At 57.7% G+C, this 21182-nt stretch overlaps 1 pseudogene across 1 annotated transcript; it reads right to left on the bottom strand.

Annotated features, from left to right (window-relative positions):
* Positions 1 to 284: 284 nt before the first annotated feature.
* LOC149851766 (uncharacterized) lies at positions 285 to 20432 on the bottom strand (annotated as a pseudogene). Its single transcript, XR_016439553.1, has 7 exons — positions 20199 to 20432; positions 9348 to 9913; positions 9038 to 9248; positions 7676 to 7848; positions 6498 to 6624; positions 5772 to 5887; positions 285 to 2603 (listed from the first exon to the last, which is right to left on the bottom strand). The product of XR_016439553.1 is annotated as an uncharacterized LOC149851766 (transcript).
* Positions 20433 to 21182: the final 750 nt, after the last annotated feature.

The following is a 21182-nucleotide window of genomic DNA, read 5'->3' as shown; positions in this document are numbered from 1 at the left end:
GGCCTGGGTCTGTTCCCATGGCACACCTCGGGAGAGGACACAGAGATCAACCACAGGGGTGTGTGGAGGAAATCAAACTTTGCGTTGTGGTTGAATCAGAACTGACAGAGCCAGCCTTCCGGTATTTAGGGCTGCACCGTGCTCACAGGGCGAATCCCCTACAGCCGGGGGGGTCACCCCCTTGCCTGTTTCAAAAGAATTCTTGAACTCTATCGGTTTACAGGCATATGTGCACTCAAGACGGAGAGAGAGAAAAAATACGACCCTGGCGAAACAAACAGGAGGAAATCTCTGGTCTGACACACGCAGACACACAGGGAGTTTACTTAAAGAAACGGGAAACACTGTGCTTATAGGAACGGTTATCAGTTTCTGGTTCTCAAAGGGGAAAACACTGTCTGGGGGAGGGCACCCTAGCGTGAAGGCACTTCTTCCCCTGGGAGTCCTCTTAGAGCGTGATGGGGAGTGCACAGGCGCCAAGGCCGATGCAAAGATTATCTCCTCCTCATCTCCTTCCCCCACACCGGGGCTGCCCTCTGCTTGAGGTGTTTCCTCTGAGCCCCCATCCCCCATACCTTGGGGGCCGGCAGTCTGGGCTCTGGACTCCCACTGGACCCTACAAGAGACAAAGCCTGGGGGAACTCTTCCGCAGGCCTCCAGCATGAGGGTGCTTGTCTGAATGCAGCCACTGGTGGGTGCTGAGCACGCAGACATCTCCAAGGCCTTCCTGCACTGCTGGCAGAATTAGGGATGCTCCTGGGTGTGGATGGGCTGATTCCAGGATGGGTGGGAGAGATGGGTGAAGTTTTTCCAATTCTCAGAGCACCGATGTACTTCTCCGCTGTACAGATGCACTGGTGTTCAGCACAGGCTGCAGGAGGAGGTGAAGATCTTCCCACACTAAGAGCAATGATGTGGCTTCTCCCCTGTGTGAATGCACTGGTGCTGGAGCAAGCTGGAGAGGATGCTGAAAGTCTTCCCGCACTCAGAACATTTTATGGCTTCTCCCCTGTGTGGACACGCTGATGCTTGGCCAGGTTGCTGGATTGGCTGAAGCTCTTCCCAAGTCAGAGCACTGATAGGGCTTATACCCTGTGTGGACACGCTGATGGTTGGCCAGGCTGGAGGATCGGGTGAAGCTCTTCCCACACACAGAGCACTGATATGGCTTCTCCCCTGTGTGGACATGCTGGTGCTTGGCCAGGGGAGGAGCGAGTGAAGCTCTTCCCACACTCAGAGCACTGATATGGCTTCTCCCCTGTGTGGATGCGCTGGTGCTGGGCCAGTGGGAGGAATAACTGAAGCTCTTCCCACACACAGAGCACTGATATGGCTTCTCCCCTGTGTGGACACGCTGGTGCTTGGCCAGGTTGGAGGAATGGCTGAAGCTCTTCCCACACACAGAGCACTGATATGGCTTCTCCCCTGTGTGGACACACTGATGGCCGGCCAGGCTGGTAGGAATGACTGAAGCTCTTCCCACACACAGAGCACTGATATGGCTTCTCCCCTGTGTGGACACGCTGATGGCTGGCCAGATGGGAGGATTGGGTGAAGCTCTTCCCACACACAGAGCACTGATATGGCTTCTCCCCTGTGTGGACATCCTGGTGGTAGGCCAGGCTGGAGGAGCAAGTGAAGCTCTTCCCACACTCAGAGCATTGATATGGCTTCTCCCCTGTGTGAATGCGCTGGTGCTGGGCCAGATGGGAGGATTGGGTGAAGCTCTTCCCACACTCAGAGCACTGATATGGCTTCTCCCCTGTGTGGACACGCTGATGCTTGGCCAGGTTGCCACACACAGAGCACTGATATGGCTTCTCCCCTGTATGGACACGCTGATGGCCGGCCAGGCTGGAGGAATGACTGAAGCTCTTCCCACACACAGAGCACTGATATGGCTTCTCCCCTGTGTGGACACGCTGATGGCCGGCCAGGCTGGAGGAATGACTGAAGCTCTTCCCACACACAGAGCACTGATATGGCTTCTCCCCTGTATGGACCCTGGTGCTGCGCCAGGCTGTGGACGACGGAAGCTCTTCCCACACTCAGAGCACTGATGTGGCTTCTCCCCCGTGTGAATGCGCTGGTGCTGGGCCAGATTGGAGGATTCGGTGAAGCTCTTCCCACACTCAGAGCACTGATATGGCTTCTCCCCTGTGTGGGTGCGCTGGTGCCGTGGCAGGCTGGTGGAGCAGGTGAAGCTCTTCCCACACACAGAGCACTGATATGGCTTCTCCCCTGTGTGGACACGCTGATGGCTGGCCAGGTTGCAGGATTGGGTGAAGCTCTTCCCACACTTAGAGCACTGATAAGGCTTCTCCCCTGTGTGAATGTGCTGGTGCAGGGCCAGATGGGAGGAACAGGTGAAAGCTCTTCCCACACACAGAGCACTGATGCGGCTTCTCCCCTGTGTGCATGCACCTGTGCCTGGCCAGGCTGGAGGGCTGCCTGAAGTTCTTCCCACACTTCGTGCAGCAGTGTGGCTGCTGCCTCCTCCGCACACACCGGTGCTGGGACAGGCCTTGCCAGCTGATGAAGTTCTTCCTGCACTCGGTGCAGCGGTGCGTCTTCCTCCCCAAGTGCATGCGCCGGTGCTGAGCAAGGGAGAAGAAATGGGTGAAGGTCTTACCACATGTGACACAGCGGTACTGACACTTCTTCCTGTGCACTTCCTGAGTTTTGAGCAGCTCCAAGCTGCGCACAAAGCTCTTCCCCCTTTTGGTGAAGCGGTGGGGGAGCTGTGCAGAATGGATCTGGTGGTGAGCAGCCAGGGTCGAGAGGCAGGTGAAGCTCTTCCCACACGTGGCGCATACATGGGGCTTCTCCCCAGCATGCCTTCTCTTGTGCAGAGCCAGGAGGGAGGGGCAGCTAAAACTTTCCTGCACTGAGGGCAAGGGTGGCCTCTCCCCCTGGGCTTGGTAGTGTGCTCCTGCTTCCCACTGAGGTCCCCCACACTGCCTTGGTCTGCATGCAGTGTCTCTCTCCAGTGGACCTTTGCTTTCTGCCTCTTCAGGTGTCTCAGCATGACATATTCGTCCCTGCACCTTGGGGTTTTTATGGCTTCTTTCCCTTTTTCACTCCCATGCCCAACTAGACATGGGAGTGTGTTCAGTGCTACAGTCTCCTGCTTTTGGGGCATCCCCAGACCCTTTAGCCATTGGTCCATCGCTGGGCTAAGGGAAGCCACCTCACCCATACTCCCCAGGGAAGCCCATGGTGGCTCCAGCTTTCCAGGCCCTTCCTCAGAAGCCTGCTCCTCAGTTTTGCTCAGCAACCAGGCATGTCCTGCATGGGAGGAAGAAACACCAGATTAGTTCCTGCCCTGCTGCCAAGGGGAAGCACTGGTATTCCTTCTGCTGGAATGGGCCTCAGAGCAGGACAGGTCTTGGCACTTGTCTTTCCTCAAGAAAACTAGGTCTTCTGGCCAAAGGCCCAAGTGCCAGGGCTAAGGCAGTGCCAGGTCCCTGTGCCCGTCTCATCTTCCCTACTCGGTGGAGTTAAGAGGAAGACTCTCAAGGTTGCTGGCCCAGCTCTCGGCCCCATCTCCTCAGGCCTTGCTCCAAGAAACACGTGGGACATGTGCGTTTGGACTGTACCTGAATAGGTTCATGTTTTAACAGGCTGAGGATGAGAGCAGGAGGATCTGCTAAAAGGAAAAATGAGGCTCTCCAAGGGCTGCTGTATCTCACAGCGCTGGTGCTTCTAGGGGGAGATGGTGCTGAGCCCCCCACCTGACTGGGCTGACACGCTCCAGAAGCCCCACTGCTTTGGTCAGACCCATCTGCAATGCTTGCCCTTGATCACTGGCAGTCCTGAAAGACACATCTAGGTGTAGGGGTGAACAGCCTCGGGGTGCATTTCTAGAGCTTGTCAGCAGTCAGGAGTGTGTGGGGAGCACTGCCTTACACTGCTTGGTAGCAAAACCCATCGTGTTTCATGCATTACCCCTCCAAGAAATGTTCTGGGAGGGGAGGATTGAGAGCAGCGATCAGCTTCCTACCTGTTTCTGGAGCAGTGACTGATGCAGGGAATGAGCCCATGGAGCTTTCCTCTGCTAACGAATGCCAGGCAGCCTGCACACCACAGGAATCTGCACTGGGGCAAAGGCCTCGGCATGAACCCGCACACGGACGCTGGGCTGAGCCTCAGGCTTTGTGGCACTCGGGGCCCCAGAGAGGAAACCACACAGGACAGATTCTGGGGCAAACAGTGAGGGATTCACTTCCCCCCACAACATGAAATCTTCTGAATCCCACCCACTCCACCGACCCACTTCATGCAGCTCGAGCCCACGATTACACACGTCCGGTGCTCCAGGTCAACCAGACCAGGCGACACCAGGGACAGCCCCAGCCTCTCTCTTGTCTAACCAGAATGGCTGGGGGAGGCAAAAATCCCAGAAATGAGAGACTGTGCCTATGAGGGGGTGAAGATAACCAGGGCAGAAAAGCCTAAAAATCACTCCTGTGTAGGGCCTGAAAACTACACCCTCCTGGGACTGGTTAGTGAGGTGGAGCTACTTGTGGCACGGCAGTCTCTACAAAATGCCACTTGTTGCCACACCAAGAAAGGTGAGTGCAGAGCACCTGCACACCTTGGCTCCCACTGCCTTGGGGGTTCCTCTTTGCTGGGAAAAGGATAGGGGGAGCCATCCCCAACAGAAAGCCCCTGGTGCAAGCCAAGGAGGAAAGGTGTGTGCCAGGGTACACCTTGCAGCAGCTGTCACTTGAAGCAGAAAAGACTGCTAAAAAGCAGCCTCTGAAGCTGCAAAGAGGGGAATCGGTGAAGGAGCTGCAGCAGGGCCAGGGCCAGGGCCAAGCCAGCCACAGTGTGAAAAGTGATCCCATGACATGAACTAACTTAAAGGGGTTAAGCCCTTCCCGTTTTTGTCTTTGTGTTTTCCAGGATGTGGACCAGCAGTGAATCATCAAGAAATTCACTTGGTACACAGAAGTTTTGAGCTTCACACAGTAATTGTGTCACTTGCTCGGCTGTGTTCGTGCACCGCTATTGCTCTATGTGTTTGTGCTGGGAAGTATGATAGACAATGAAATGTAAGCTCTACTTCTGCATCGGTTCTGGAATATCTGCAAAGTGGCTACAGAAAATGGTACATCCCTGGAGTATGGTCTCCTGGGCCTCAAAAATATCAGTCATGCCAAAGTTTGAGAAGGGTGAGTAATGGAAGAGATTAAAAGATTATTTCACTGGTGAAAAGCTGTTCGGCTGGTAAGGAACTTCAGGATTAGGCAATTTGGCATGAGAACGTTATTGAAGCAGTGGACAAACAAAGGAAGAGGGGTTGTGTGCATGCTCTCACTCTGGGGAGTTGGGGGGACGGTCGTGCAATTTCTACGTGAACAGCGGGAAAGCCAGAAACAAACATCTCCCACCCCCAGCGCAGGACACGAGGCCGGCACCACCAAAGGTCTCTGCTGTAACATCTAATGGAGCCGCTTCTCGAGTCGTATTACAGGGACAAAACTTGGAATAATTACTCTTAGAGTTCACTGGATATGAAATCAGCAAGGGGCCACGTCAAACACTGGGGGTCTTTGGCAAAAACAATCCTCTTGGTAACCGTTTCCACAGTTTGAATTTCAGGGCGTGGAACAACACCTGTCTGCACACACGACAGCATAAGCTCTTTGAGGTCAGCACCGGGGATGGCAGCACAGGGAGGTCTGCAGTTTCCAGGCTCCCTTTCACCCTGGGCACGGAGCATTTGGGAGAGGGGATCTGGGTGGAGGAGACAGCCACAACTCACCTGGCCGCAGGTCCTCCGACCTCGAGATTTCCCCACGGTCCTCATCATCACCGTCCCAGAGCTCCACCTCTCCTCGCTGGATGCGGCAGATTAAGTCAGGGGCGGGGCCTCGATATCCTGCTTGGGCAGTGGTTAAGCAGAGTTTATCCACTGGTACTAGACGCAGAATAAGCAACTGAAATTTGGGGAAAGGAGCCAATGAACTCAAGGATTATACTAAGGACTTGACAGGACAAGGGAGGACGGACATTTAGGCAGAAAGGGAAGGAAGAGGAGGGAGAAGAGGATGACCCTTTTCATCCAGGCAGTGGACGGATGGTCACAGGAAGGCAAACACCAGTGCAATTGCAGGCAAATGAGTGGAAATGAGTCTGGACAGGACACGCTAGGCAAGAGAGGGAGGAGCTCGGGATAACTGCCCAAGGAACAGCTGTTAGTGCATTTTGAGGCACAACGAATGACACACGATTTGATCACGGTGAGAAGGCAAAGGGAAATCATGTTATCAAGGGGGAAGACTCCAAGGAAGGCGGCTGCATCAAATGAAGGAGGCACGTGCACAAGTATGAAATGCGAGAGGGCTGATCATGGACAGAGCAGTGGGGAGCAAAGGGATTTCAGCCACCGGCCAAACATTCATGAGGATGAGACCGTTAAAACCAGGGAGAAGACAACACCGCTTCAGAGCTCACATGGCTCCAGGGCAAAGCAAGAACCAGAGCTTTACCCAGGGAAACGAGGGCTCGGTAGTTCCTCAGCATCTGGTCCCGGTAAAGCCCCTTGTCTTCCTCTTCCAGCAGCTCCCACTGCTCCCGTGTGAAATACACTGCCACGTCCTCAAACACCTCCCGGAGCTGCAGGCACAAGCGTTACACCATCAGTGTCTGCTGCCCCAGCTGCCCCCCGCCCTGTCTGCACTCGCTCTGCACTACAGCGCTGTGCACGCTTAGCCAGGACAGGCAGGGGTACGCTACTCAGCCGGCACATGATATGCAGGGACCCTGGTTTTCTCCGTTTAAAAACTGCAAATTCTCTCATAACAGAAAAAACTGCTCCCTACCTGTAGACCCCCCAGGCCTGCTGGTGCCCCACACTCCCCCCACACCCCCGGCCCTGCTGGTGACATCTGGTCCAGGGAGAGACAAAGGCTTGTGCCAGGACACTTTCACCTCCCTGCACTGCCCAGTGCCGACCTCAGAGCAGCTGTCCTTACACCAGACACTTCAAAACGAACCTGAACACGGAGCTGTGCGGCCAGAAATCATCTGCAGGCTGGGCTGTGCTAAGCGCGGTCCACACAAGGACTGTGGAGTCTTGTCCGACTAACGAGATTAGCTGTTGTGTCCCCTTTGTGTGGGGGGTCTTTACTTGCATCCCCTCTCCCAGCACTGTCCCCCTTCCCACCGTGCTGTCCCCTGCACTTGGTATTCAAAAGACTCTCTCTATCTAACGGTCTGGTCTGTGCGCAGCCTTCAATTCGAACTCATCAAATGAGTGTGGAATCGAAAAAACCTGTGCTGTGCCTCTGATTCACTTAGTCTGTAAGCTGCAAATCACCCCGGCTTCTGCCTCGCCTCACCCCAACACAGAGAATCAGCAGCCAGGTGTGCTGCGCACTCCTGCCAAACTGATGTGCTGGGGGGACCCTGCTGGCATCGGCTGCAGAGCCCCTCTGTGCTCCCCAGTCCTAGCCAGGGGGAGAGGACTTGCTGGGCTCGGCTGTAGAGACCACTGCCCCGGGCTGCCTGGTGCGGGCTGGTGGACTCTGACCAGGCCTTCCCGTGCCAGCACCCCCGGTCACTCTTCAGGTCTCTGCTCCCCAAACTCTTGACAGCACCCCTGGCTCCTCCTGGGCTCTGCCCCAGCTGCACTCCCACCCCCACCTCGAGCCGGTGCCCTGCTCACCTCCATGCTCTCCCCCTGCTTCCCCGGCCTGCCCTGCCCCTCCTGCAGCTGGCCCGGCCCAGGTGTCAGGGAGCCGCTCCGTCCCCGTCTCCCTGCCGAGCGTCTCTGCAGCTCCAGGTTGACTGCTCCTGCCTCGGGAGGCTGCAGATCTGCTCGGCTCAAGGTCCCGGCACCTGTGGGTGGGTAAGAGAGTGCACAGGTTACCCCTGGGGTGGTGGCACGGGGAAAGCCCTGCTCGTCTCCTGGCCTGGCCTGGGATGAAGGGAGCTGGAGGCTGCAGTGTGTGGAAGAGCGGGGAGGAGACTCGGTGTCCCACAGGCAAGAGGCTGGAGATGAGCCTCTAGAACTGCCCCAGCGCCCGTGGTGATCACGGCATCGTGGCATCGCTCCCTGGGAAAGGATCTGGAGGGATGCTGGTGCTGGGTCACGTGCACATGTTGGGGCGGGGTGGGCGTGAAATGGAGGGTCAGTCTACTCCATGACACGTGAAATGCTTCCAGGGCACCGGGAGAACAAGAGCCACCGACCCGCTGGAGCACGGACCCATCAAACTGTTCTGGCAGAGAGATTTCTACGCTGGGGGACGGGCCTCCTGCCCCTGGAAAGGGGAGACCCACCGCTCCTCACCTCCCCCGGGGAAGGGTCTGGTCCGGGGCACGCACCTGGGGACCCTCCATGGGCCGACAGGTCCCAGGTGTCCCCTGTCCCGGGGACCTGCAGCAGGATGGAGGCCTGGGCTAACTGCACTTGGACCAGCCAGAGGCCACTGGGGACTCTCATGTCCGCATCACCGGCACCAGCCTCTTATTGATTGATATAATTACAACACTGACCTGAGAACAGCAATTCGATCCCTGGTTGTGACCGTGGCAGCACGGCAAGAGCCAGTCACCTGAAGCATCTTTCTGAGAGGAGCGGCGCAGGCAGTGAGAAACAGCCTGGGCCTGGGACCACCCCCCGGGACCAGAGCCCTGCCCCACCCCAGCCACACAGCTACACACCTTGCGGCCCTGTCCCGGGCAGGGGCAGGCATTGGAGCCGCTCGCCCCAACCCCAGCACAGGCACTCAGGCTCCTAACTGCACGCCAGGACTTCATCCCGCACCTCACCTGCCCCTGGCTGCTTGCACTCGTTCAAGAGCCACCGGCTACTGTCCGCTCCGCTCGCTGTCCCCCCTTGCAGCACTTGTCTGGAGCCTGTGACCCCACTCCCATCTCTGTTTTCTACTTAGTTGTCCCCCAAAATCAACTGGCCTTAACCCAGGAGCCAACACTAATAATGGCGGAGGTGTGGGGAGGTAACTGCTACTCTTTGGGTGTTGAGCCCAGGTTAACCTTGTACATCAAAAAGGCTGGTGAGGACCTGGCTCCGGGTTGGGCGGGGGCTCCTCTTTGGCGACATGAGGCAGCTCGTCCTCGGGCCCTGGGGTTTCCCGATCTCCTGCCTCCTCCAGAGGCCTGTCCTCACCATGGGCCTTCGGCTGCTGCACCCAGGAGCCACCAGGCTCCGGCAGGGCCCCAGGGGGCTGCATCTTGTCTGAGGACACCTCCTCGACCTCCACACGCACCGTGAGCTGGGGACGAGACAAATGTGTCACTGGGGAGCTGGGATCTGGGGGGAAACTTCCCCCAGACATGCGGAGGTGCAGATGGCACCAAACAAACACTCTCACCTGGAGCTTCTCGTCCTCCGCTTGCCCCGGCTGAAACCCCTCGGCCAGGACGAGCCGGCGCCAGGGCCCTGTGGTGGGGAGCTCATCCCGCGGTGTCAGCGCTGGGGTCACGGAGGGCAGCTCGGCCTCACAACGGGGCTGCATGGCCTGCACCGCATCCTGCCCCCGCAGGTCTTGGAGCTGGACCGGCTCTGATCTGGACGACATGAGGGACTTCTGCACACTCAGCCCCTGCCTGCAGACCTCTTGTAGCTGCCTACCAATTCATTAGGGGAACGCAGCAAGGGATCAGAGATGCTCTGTTCACCAGGGCACCTCTTGGGGTAACAAGGAACAATGGTCACAAAATGACAGAGAGCAGATCTAGGCTAGATATCAGGAAAAACTTCTTCCTGAGTCCTGCTCCGCCAGCTCCTGCCGTGGAGGGAAGGCACACCGCTGCCACGGGCTCTAGCACAGCAGCCACGTCTCCCCAGGAGGGATCTCACCGGCGGGGGGGCCTGGCCTCTCGCTCTTTCTACACTCGTGCACGGCGCCTGTGGGCAGTGTCCGGTCTCCAGGAGCACCTGTGGGAAAGGAGACAGCAGAAGTCTGGCCATGGATCCGACACTCGGGACCGGCACCTTTCCCAGCTCGCAGTCTTCCTGGCCCTGATGATCCTGCCCACCCCAACTCCCAGCAGTCTTGGAGCCGTCCTCCCTTCCCCTCCAGCCCCAACAGCTGCTCCCTCCTCCCCCAGCCCTGCAGTTAGGGTGGCCCCTGCTCCCTGATTGGGTAGGACAGTGCCCAAATAGGAACCTCAAATCCCAGTCCTGGGCTGTATGGCCCGGGACACTTGTCCCAAATTCAGTGTCTAGAGGGATCAGGAAACTGTGCTTTCCTTTTGCAGACGGGCAGGTTCAAGTGTGCAAGGGGATGGTGGGAGCGGGATGCAAGGGGTACCAGAGCACTCGCATACCCACACACAAGCAGCCAGCCATGAATGCAGTGGGAAAGGCTGGAGAGCAGCTCCCTGCACGTACAGCTCTGAGGGGGACGGAGTGGGGTGGATGGAGGCCCCAGGGGGAGGGGAGGAGTTGGGCAGGGGATGGAGCGCCAGGCAGGTCCTGCAGGGCAGGTGGGGGGGCATGTGCCAGCCCAGATCTCTGTGGGGGGTGGATTTGTGCATGTGCGCACATGTGGGGGGCGCCCCTCCCAGCCCTCCAGGGCCCAAACACTCCCCCCCGTGACCCCTTAGCATGACCCCCGTGGGCAGTCTGGGTGCTGTGGGATCCCATAACCCAGGCTCCACAGGGCAGGAGGAGGGACAGGACAGGAGGAACCTGTCTCCCCACAGCATCAGGTCCTGCCCCCGCCTCCCCTGCCCTGCACCACCGGGCTCTGCCTGGGACTGGATGGGATGGGACAGCCCCGCGCCTGGGCACTGCAGGGGAAGCCCGTAGCTGGGGGGGTGCCATGTGCTCGCAGCAGACACTGTTTCCCATGGTGGACGGGGGCGCTCCTGGCCCTGTCCCAACTGCTTTGCAAGCCCTGCCCAGCGTGATTGGAGCAGGCAGCAGCACCGTAGAGACCAGCTTCAGTGCTGCCCTCATCAGCATGTGCAAATCACAAGGAAATGATTTGCTCGAGAAGCATCTATGGATGCACGCCAGCATTTTGGTCGCTTTACTAGCCGCAGCATCGCATTGCAGGCTCATGTCCATCTTGTGGTCAATGATTCATAGATTCATAGATGCTAAGGTCGGAAGGGACCTCAATAGATCATCGAGTCCGACCCCCTGCATAAGCAGGAAAGAGTGCTGGGCCTACATTACCCCAGCTAGATACACATCCAACCTGCTCTTGAATACCCCCAGGGTAGGGGAGAGCACCACCTCCCTTGGGAGCCCGTTCTAGACCTTGGCCACTCGAACTGTGAAGAAGTTCCTCCTAATATCCAATCTAAATCTGCTGTCTTCTAGCTTGTGGCCATTATTTCTTCTAACCCCCGGGGGGGCCTTGGTGAATAAATACTCACCAATTCCCTTCTGTGCCCCCCTGACGAACTTATAGGCAGCCACCAGGTCGCCTCTCAACCTTCTCTTGCGGAGGCTGAAAAGGTCCAGTTTCTCTAATCTCTCCTCGTAGGGCTTGGCCTGCAGGCCCTTAACCATACGAGTGGCCCTTCTCTGGACCCTCTCCAGGTTATCCGCATCCTTCGTGAAGTGCGGCGCCCAGAATTGCACGCAGTACTCCAGCTGCGGTCTGACCAGCGCCCGATAGAGGGGAAGTATCACCTCCTTGGACCTATTTGTCATGAATCTGCTGATGCACGATAAAGTGCCATTGGCTTTTCTGATGGTTTCGTCACACTGCCGACTCATGTTCATCTTGGAGTCCACTAGGACTCCAAGATCCCTTTCCACCTCCGTGCCACCCAGCAGGTCATTTCCCAGGCTGTAGGTGTGCTGGACATTTTTCCTCCCTAGATGCAGCACTTTGCATTTCTCCTTGTTGAACTGCATTCTGTTGTTTTCTGCCCACTTGTCTAACCTGTCCAGGTCTGCTTGCAGCTGCTCCGTGCCCTCCGGCGTGTCCACTTCGCCCCATAGATTAGTGTCATCTGCAAACTTGGACAGAGTACATTTCACCCCCTCGTCCAAGTCGCTGATGAAGACATTAAAGAGTATCGGTCCAAGCACCGAGCCCTGCGGGACCCCACTGCCCACACTCTTCCCGGTCGAAACCGACCCATCCACCACCACTCTCTGGGTGCGACCCTCCAGCCAATTCTCCACCCACCAGACTGTGCAGTAATCCAAGTCACAGCCCCTTAACTTGTGCACCAGTATGGGGTGGGATACCGTATCAAAGGCCTTCCTGAAGTCCAAGTATACGACATCCACCCCTCTTCCTGCGTCGAGGCGTTTTGTGACCTGGTCATAAAAAGAGACTAGATTGGTCAGGCACGATCTACCTGCCACGAACCCGTGCTGGTTTCCCCTCAGCATAATTTGTCCTGCCGGGCTCTCACAAATGTGAGCCTTGATGATTTTCTCAAAGATTTTGCCAAGGATGGAGGTGTGACTGACTGGCCTATAGTTACCCGGGTCCTCCTTCCTCCCCTTCTTGAAAATGGGAACCACATTGGCCCTTTTCCAGTCCTCCGGGACTTGACCCGTTCGCCACGAGCGTTCAAATATTCCCGCCAGTGGCTCTGCAATGATGTCGGCCAGTGCCTTCAGTACCCTCGAATGGAGCTCATCCAGGCCTGCCGACTTAAAGGCATCCAGTTCTTCCAAGTGACCCTGCACCACCTCAGGGTCCACGCATGGAAGTCTGGTGCCTTGCTGCTGCCTCCCTACACTCCCAGTGAGAGACTTGTCGTGCCTCTCGCTTAGGAACACTGAGGCGAAGAACTCATTGAGGAGTTCAGCCTTCTCCCCTCTGTCCGTCACCAACTGTTTCTGCCCATTTAGCAGGGGTCCTATTCCTCCCTGGGCCTTCCTTTTACTCCCTATATAGCTAAAAAACAATTTCTTATTGTCTTTTACTTGGGTTGCCATCCTCAGCTCCATGGTAGCTTTGGCCTGTCTAACTGCCTCCCTACAAGCATGAGCAGAAGAGGTATATTCCTCTTTGGTGATCTCTCCCTGTTTCCACTTATTATGTGCTCCCCTTTTGGCCCTTAGTCTGCCCTGGATTTCTCTGGTCAGCCAGGGAAGCCTCCTGGCCCCTTTCCCTCTTTTACCTCTCATGGGGATCGTCTCGCTTTGTGCGAGAAGGATAGACCCCCAAGTCTTTTTCTTCTGTAGTGCTAAACAACGTAGCACTGCCGAGCCTATAAGGATGCTGCAGGTTTTTCCTCCCAAGGTGAAGAACCTTGCATTTTTCAGAGTTAAACACCATGAGGTTCTCGTCTGCCCATTTGCTGAGCTTGTCCAGGTCAGCCTGGATCACCCGCCTCTCTTCTGGCGTGGATGCTTTGCCCCAAAGTTTGGTGTCATCGGCGAACTTGGCCAGTCCACTCCTGACTCCAATGTCCACATCGTTAATGAAGATGTTGAACAGGATGGGTCCCAGGACAGAGCCTTGAGGGACCCCACTGGTCACAGGGCACCACGATGAGTGACTGCCATCAATCACAACCCTCTGGTTCTGACCACGAAGCCAATTTCCCAGGCAGCAGATCGTGGTGGAGCCAAGGCCACAACTGGGCATTTTGGCCAAGAGGTGATCATGGGATACCAGATCAAAAGCTTTTTTGAAGTCAAGATATATGACATCAATCTCTTCTCCCTTGTCCAGGTGATAGGTCACTTGGTCATAGAAGGAAATGAGATTGGTCAAACAAGACCTACCCGCAACAAACCCGTGCTGGCTATTCCTTAGAATGTTAGCCTGGGCCAGTCCCTCAAGGATGGCCTCCTTCATAAACTTTTCTAAGATCTTCCCCAGGACAGAAGTCAGCCTAATGGGCCTGTAGTTTGCCGGATCCACTCTCGTCCCTTTCTTGAAGGTCGGCACCACATTGGCCTTCTTCCAATCTTCGGGCACTACACCAGAGCGCCAGGAGTTTTCAAAGATCCGTGCCAGGGGCTGGGCTATGATGCTTGCCAGCTCCTTGAGTACCCTGGGGAGACCCGCAGAGGGCATTGCCCCCTGCCCAGCACAGCCCCCCCGTCCCAATGTGCTGTCAGCGGAGCGGGATGCAGACAGATGTGACAGCCCAGTGCGGACATGGCTACAGCCAGGATTGAACACACGTGCAGGCTGCAAACAGCTTCTAGCCCCGCAGATCCCATCGCCAGCTGACCCCTCTGGGAGGAAGGAGCCCCCCGTGCCCACACCAAGCCCCTTGCAGGGCCCACGGCACATAGGAACAGGCTCCTCTTGCCTGGGGAATACTGCCCAGGAGCCCAGGGGTGACCTGCTGGCTCCTCAGCCGCCTCTGGGTCCAAGCCCTGTGCTTCTGAGACCTCGCACATTCATCACTGTGATGGGAACAAAAAACCAAAAAAACCCTGGCAATTAGTTTTCACCAGTGGAGGTGGTCCAACTTTCCACCACTTGGGGGGCCAGGTAACGTGCACCGGAGCACAGCTTCCACACCTGGGATGGGATGGGAGGGCCTGAGTCAGAGCCCAACAACCCTCCTGACCGTGTCCATCAAGGGGTAACACGGGAGTGAGAGTGCAGGTCATCAGGCCTGGCCCTGGGAGAGCAGCCATCCTGCCAGACAAATGTTCGCTGCCCAGGCACAGCCCCATCTAGCTGGTGTGGGACATTTCCCCTGCATCACCTGGCACAGGCCGGCTAGGCGCTGTGAGCCTATCAGCCGCTAGGCTGCTGGGTTCGGGATCGGGGAGGCGAGTCGGGAGTGAAGCAGAGTCAAATTTACTGATAGCTCATGCACACAACAGTTAACAGAAAGGTTAATGCGACAAACAGATAGTACAGTAATAAAGAGCTAACAGTGAATGATAACAACACATAGACCGAATGACAAAGAGTTCCCACATGGGGTTGGCAACTTATCGGCAGTCCCTCTATGCCAGTGTGCACCAAGCTGTTCCAGGAAATTCGTGCATCCCCGATCAATGTCCGAGGGGTACCCTGAAAGGTCCCTTGGTCAGGATCCGGTCCTCACTCACATGTCCGCAGGTGTCTTGAATCTCCTGGGCTGGAAAGGAGCCCGTCGTCTGCGGCCCTGGTTGGGGATGAGGGTTGGTGGATCTCTTTGTCCTGTCACCGCTGGGGCAGACCCCAGGGGCCCAGGTGGAGGTGAGAGGGCACGGGAAAAGCTTCCTGCCCCTCGGGCATCACAGACCTGCCCTCAGAGCCCACTACAGGCCCTGCCCAGGCACAGCCCTCTGCCCCTCTGGGAGGAGGCCATAAGGGGCCCAGTTTTCTCCCATAGGGCACACTACATAAAATGTTTACTGCAGAGCTGCTTCACTACTTCTGCAGGAAATGTCTCTGCATCTACACGTGTGCCCCTATTAGGGCGCACAAAATAAATCAACTCTGGAGCAGCCAAGGGCCAGTCTGCTCCAGAGCTTTTTCATGGGTAACAACACAGTGCTGCGGCCAGGTGCCAGCTAGCCCTATGTGCCCCAGCCACCCCTCTGCAGCGCACTGTAACCCCGTCACAGCAGCCGGATGTGCTGTGCACATAGAAAGTCCGGAGCAATATTCCTCGGAGTCGTTGCTCCAGGGCGCACGTTCAAATGGCGTGCCCACGAGCAAAAGACTCCGGAGCAGTGTGATGGCCAGAACCAAAGGGGCTCATGAGCAAATTATAGTAAATAATATCTGTTTCTTGGAGACATCTGACAGTAGTCTGACAGTTAACATTAGCCAAGGCAAAGCTTGTAAGATTGCAACCCGCAAATTGTACCTTGTCTGTTGCAAGTATAACCGCAATGTTAGAATTAACTGTCTCTACCCATCATAAGACTAACTGGGCCCCAAAAAGCGGAACTAGAAAACAGAACTGTAAACTTTAGCTCACCCATTGGTTCTTGCTTAAAGGCCACTCAAAATAACAAACTTGACCTCAAGATACGATTGACACAGTCCACAAATTCCAAAAAGGAAGTAGCCAGCGGGGTTGAACTGAGGGAGAATAAATGTTACTCTCAAACCACAAAGTGATGTGGTGTGATTTGATTACTGGGTGAGTCCAAATTTAGGCAGTAACCTTTTTATGATAATTTCTGACACCTCCTAATCCCACAGGGTAACAGCTGTCGGGCAAGATCATAAATGGCTCTGAGCTAACACATTAGCATAAGATAAAGGAGCACGTATGTCAAGGGACCAGCACGAAGCACGGGACAGAAGGACCATCGCTGTACCAAGCCTGGACCCCGGACTCCCAATGGGAGCGAGGACCGGGTCCTGATCTAGGGGCCTTCCCAGTGACCCCTTGGACAGCGTTGATCGGGGATGCCTGACTTTGCTGGAACAACCTGGCGCACACCTGGCATAGAGGGACTGCCGATAAGTTGCCAACCCCACGTGGGAACTCTTTGTCATTCGGTCTATCTGTAGTTTGTTTGATTCCACAATAACTGGATGCCTTAAACTTTGGTCAAGCTAACTGCAAGTCGGAAATGACCGTGACAGTTAAGTGGGAAATTGCTGGCTCTGCGTGTTAGAGCAAAGACAAAAGGAAATGTTTGTTCCTTGTATTGCCAAGTGATCTGCTTCACCCATAACCGCAGCCTTGAGACAGCAGAGAAGCATGTGTCCCTTGCTTTTGAGACAACAGAAAATGGGTTTCTCATCTCTGACTGCTTGCTCGGGAAAACTGACTGCAATCACGTCCTGTGTAACGGCTGTTCAAAAGCACACGGACTGGATGACGGTGCGTGAAGGGAGAGATCTCTCTGGAGCGCTTGGTGCATCCCTGCTGCCCTGAGCTCTCTCCGCAGCTGGAGCTCGGAATAAAAGCTTCTCCTCACCTGACCCGAAAGCCTCCACGTGTTTTACCACGACATTATCATTCACTGCTGGCTCTGTAGTGCTCTGCTACCTGTTTGTCGCATTAGCCTGTCCGTTAGCTGTTGTACGCGTGAGCCAGCAGTGAATTTGCCTTTGCTTCACTCCCGACTCATCTCCTCGATCCCGAACCCAGCTGCCTAGCGGCTGATACGCTCACAGCGCCTAGCCGGCCTGTGCCAGATCAAGAAGCATGAGTTTATTTGTGTGCATTAATTGCACGCGTAGACACACGCACGCAGATGTGGGCTGATCTCCCCAGCAGGGCCACAGGCCTTTGGAGCAGGGGAAGGTTCCTCCTGGGCTGAGGAGAAAGCTCAGCAGCACTCTCAACCTGACCCACAGCTGAGGAGCCGTGGGGGAAGGGCCCTTTCGTTATTACCTTTGGAAATGTCCTGGTCTCAGGCCAAATCGCCCAAACCTTGTGCCACGACCCCGTACCACCCACCAGACACGAGACGACATGACGCCCTCCTGGCTCCCCACCACCATCAGCTGATGGGCAGCCCCTCCCCCATGCCCTTGGGCAGACATTTTCGGGAGAAACAAAGGTGGATTTCTCCCACACCTCCGCACCCCCCTTTAAAAGCTTGGGTCGGTAGCTTTACAGAGCTATGGAAACAAGCGTGCTTGCACTGAGCCTCTTCACGCTGGGCCTCCCGCTCCATCCTTTTCTCCTCCTGCTCCATGTTTTTCAGCTCCAGCTGTGCCTTCTCATGCTCACGCTGGACCTCCAGCTCCATCTTTGCTTTGCCCGTTGGGCCTCCAGCTCCATCTGTGCCTTCTCACACTCACGCTGGGCCTCCAGCTCCATCTTTTTCAACTCTAGCTCCTACTTGAGCTTGCTCGGTCGCTCCCGCTCTTCAGCGTCTAGCCACATCTGGTACTTCCAGCGCTCCTCCGTAGCGGGTGATCCCTCGGAGGGCCGTGGACTTGGCATGTGGGGATGTGATTCTGGGGAGGACTCAGGAGTTGGCGTGCGTGAAGGGGCTCTGTGGCTGAGTCATTGTTGCACAGGAGTTTAATCAGCTCCTCCTTCTTTAGCCCTTTCTTCACTTGAAGGCCTGTCCCTTCTTCCAGTTCTTTTAGTTCGGGCACGGTCATTTGGACATACTCATCCGCCATCCTGGCCATCTACACTATGCAGTCTACCCGATGCCAGATTAGAAAGTGTTTGCTCAAGGGATTTCAGTGACTCTATTATTCTTCCCAAATTATGCCCATAATACAGCAGGGTATTTGGATCCCACCACCGCCACAATGTGTGGTGGGCCAGTAGGGGGCACTCCTGCGCTGAGCCGCCCACCTCCCAGGCTCTGGGTGCCTCCCTGGGGGCGCCTCACGTCCCACTGACCCCTTCCTGGAGCACACTAGCGAGCGTGGGGGTAACGTAGCCGCCACCACCCCGAGAAGGGACTCGCTCTCGGCCCGGTGTCCTCAGGGAAACACAGGCCTAATGCCCTACGGGCACTCGACCCGGTACAGGTACTCCGCCCCCAACTTGCTCCCGTGACGCGGGAGGGGGCGGCGTCCCGGGGCGCTGGGATGGGCCCGCACGGGAGGGGCGGGGGTGCTTGGCCCCGCCCCCATGGGCGCCCCCCTGCGGCCCCCTCAGGGCTGGCGCCCGACCGCCCCTCCCCCCTGCAGTCGCTGCCACCTACCCCCCACGTGCTCCCGGGGGCGGAGCATGTCAGCCCCGCCCCGTCCATACCAGGCGCTGCTCCTCCCAGGCCCGCCCCGCCCCGCCCCCGGCGCTGCTCCAGGCCCCGCCCCAGCCCCAGGCGGCGCTGCGGCGGCCCTGTCAGGGCGGGGTGGGGGTGGGGAGGGGCGGGGCGAGGAGCGGAGCAGCCGCATCCCGGGGGCCGCGGGAGCGGAGCCGGACATGCAGCAGCGGGGACACGGGACGGGGGAGGGGCGGGCACCGCCGGTTCCCCGCGCGCCGCCCCTCCCCCGCAGTGCTGCCCCCGCCGGGCTCCGGGGCGGGACAGCCCGGGCGGGCCCGCACCGGCACCTGCACGCGGGACCGCGCTGCGCGACCACGCCCCTCGGCCGGCAGCAGCCAATCGGCGCCTGCCACTTCCCGGGGGGGCGGGCACGCGGGGCGGGGCGGCCAATGGCATCCCGGCTCCGGCTCCCGGCCGAGAGCGCCGCCGGCGCCGCGGGACCGACGCGGTTGTGGCCGCGAGATCTCGTCCGGGCTCCCGCACCGCCCGCAGCCCGCGGGGAGCCGGGCAGTGTCCCCCCCCCCCCCGCCGGGAGCGCCGCCGCAGTGCCGCGGGGGGCAGCGAGGGCACGGCTGCGTGGTGGCGGGGGGGCGGATAGTGCGTGTGCGTTTGTCCTGCCCGGGGGGAGACGACCGCAGCCAGCGGCGGGGCCGGGAGACGAGACAAAAAGGGACGGACAAGAGGGAAAAGGAGAAAAAAGGGAAGGGAAGGGCGGGACGGAGGCTCGGACACGCGGGGACGGAGGTGACTTACAATCCCGTCTTTGCACACGCGAGTACACGCGCACACACACGCACACTCTCTCTCTCTCTCTCTCTCTCATGTTTGGGCAACTCCAGTATCTTCCCCGACCGACTCCAGGAGCTGGGAAAGTCCGTCTCAGCGCCTGCGCGGTGCGAACACGGGTTGATTCCCCCCGAGACTGCAGAGCTGGAAGTGGTGCCCCCCCCGCATCCGGCCCCCAGCCCCCTGCTCTCGCCCCCACCCCCGCCCCTCCCCGAGACCCCGGCCCCAGCCCCCCCACCCGAGGACCCGGGTGTCTGGGCCCCTGCTCTCCCCTGCACCTCTGGGAGGGAGCCCACAGCCACAAATCTCCACTTCGTCTGTAAAAATCATGTGGTTTAAACCACTGGTTTTTATTTTCACCTGCATTCAACAAATACCAGTTCAGCATCAACCCAAACCTCCGTTCACGTGGTCTTTGTGGCGGCCAGGAGGGGGCGCTCCTGCGTCGAGCCGCCCCCCGCCCCGGCGCCCGCCCCCCCGGCTCCCGGGGTCTCCCTGGGGCGCCTCCGGCCGGCCGACCCCCTTCCCGGAGCACGCTCGCTCGCCTGGGGGTGACGCCGCCCCGCCACCCCGAGAAGGGACTCTCTCGGCCCTTGGGCCAAAAAGGAAAGTCTCCCTTAGTCCACAGACCTGAGGGGTCTCTTAGGCGTAATTCAGACCCAGCCCTCAAGAAGTCCCCCAGCCCGGTCACAAAGGAGAACCTTATTGGTTACCGGGGTAGGGAAACTAGGGGACAGGGTCGAGCAATATCCTGGAAATCCCATAGAGCAAACAGTGGGGCTGAGGCAGCCTGTTGATCACGCATCCGAGTTACCGCCAGCTAGATGTCTAATCAGATCTCGAGTCGCTTACTCACAAGCATCGTCCAGAGGCCGGTGAAGTTTCCCCTCGGACGCAGGCCATTTCTAGCTCGCGAGTTTTGGGGGAGAGAGCCAGTTTCAGATTGTAAAGCTCCTCTGAGACCCCCGCATGGCGGCTGCCCCCTCCTCCTGGGCAGTCCTAACTTATACAGGCCCTGTGACCTCATCCCCTGGGCCAGTGGAGGCCGGCACCTGTTGGCTGCGGCCAGCCAACCTGAAATACATCACTAGTTGCCGGGCAGACTCCAGCCCCCAGGTAGCTGCCCCTCCCCCAGGTAGCCGATACCAGCCCCGGAGGCGGAGGGAGCCGGTCCCCCCCAGGGATGCAGCCAGCGCCGGTCCCGCAGGAGACAGGGTCAGGGCGCGCCTCCTCTGCTGGGCCCGTCCTCACCACATTGTCACCAAGAAGAGATTTTGGGGAGAAACAAAGGTGGCAGAGGCAGGGCCGGCCATGTAGTCACTCCTTTGCATCATTCGTGATGGACTATTGGTTAGTATTGTATAATATTGTAATAATATATCATATTGATATAATGTATTTCCCTCTCATTTTCTCACACCATCTTTCCTTGGCAATGAACTATGATCTCATTATTGAACTGATAAAAAAGCACCTTTGATCTTGTGGTTTGAGTTGTGCCGGGGCAGGTGGCAGGGGAGTCGTCATGGGCTTCATCCGTGTTGTGCCAGCGCAGACCCAGCCCTTTCCCTGCTGTCTGACCTGAGACACATGTGCCACGCAAAATGCCAGAACGTGCCGCACACTGGCACCCGTGCTGGGATTGCTAAGCCCTGCTCCTGCTTGTAGGGGCTATCAGCTAGCCCCACCCAGGTAGGTGACACCACTGGCCCGGGAGAGCCCGTTGCACAGACACACACTTACCTGGCAGGGGCAACACCGTGTGTTTGGGTCCAAGCATGCAGTTTTCCTTAAGTGTCCCTGGGGATGTCTGTTCTTCTGGCGTGGCTTAGTACCTGTC

Source organism: Crocodylus siamensis, unplaced genomic scaffold (genome assembly GCF_052110815.1).
Source record: "Crocodylus siamensis isolate JL-2025a unplaced genomic scaffold, ASM5211081v1 HiC_scaffold_243, whole genome shotgun sequence".
Taxonomy (NCBI): Eukaryota; Metazoa; Chordata; order Crocodylia; family Crocodylidae; genus Crocodylus; species Crocodylus siamensis.
This window is presented reverse-complemented; position numbering and strand designations above follow the sequence as displayed.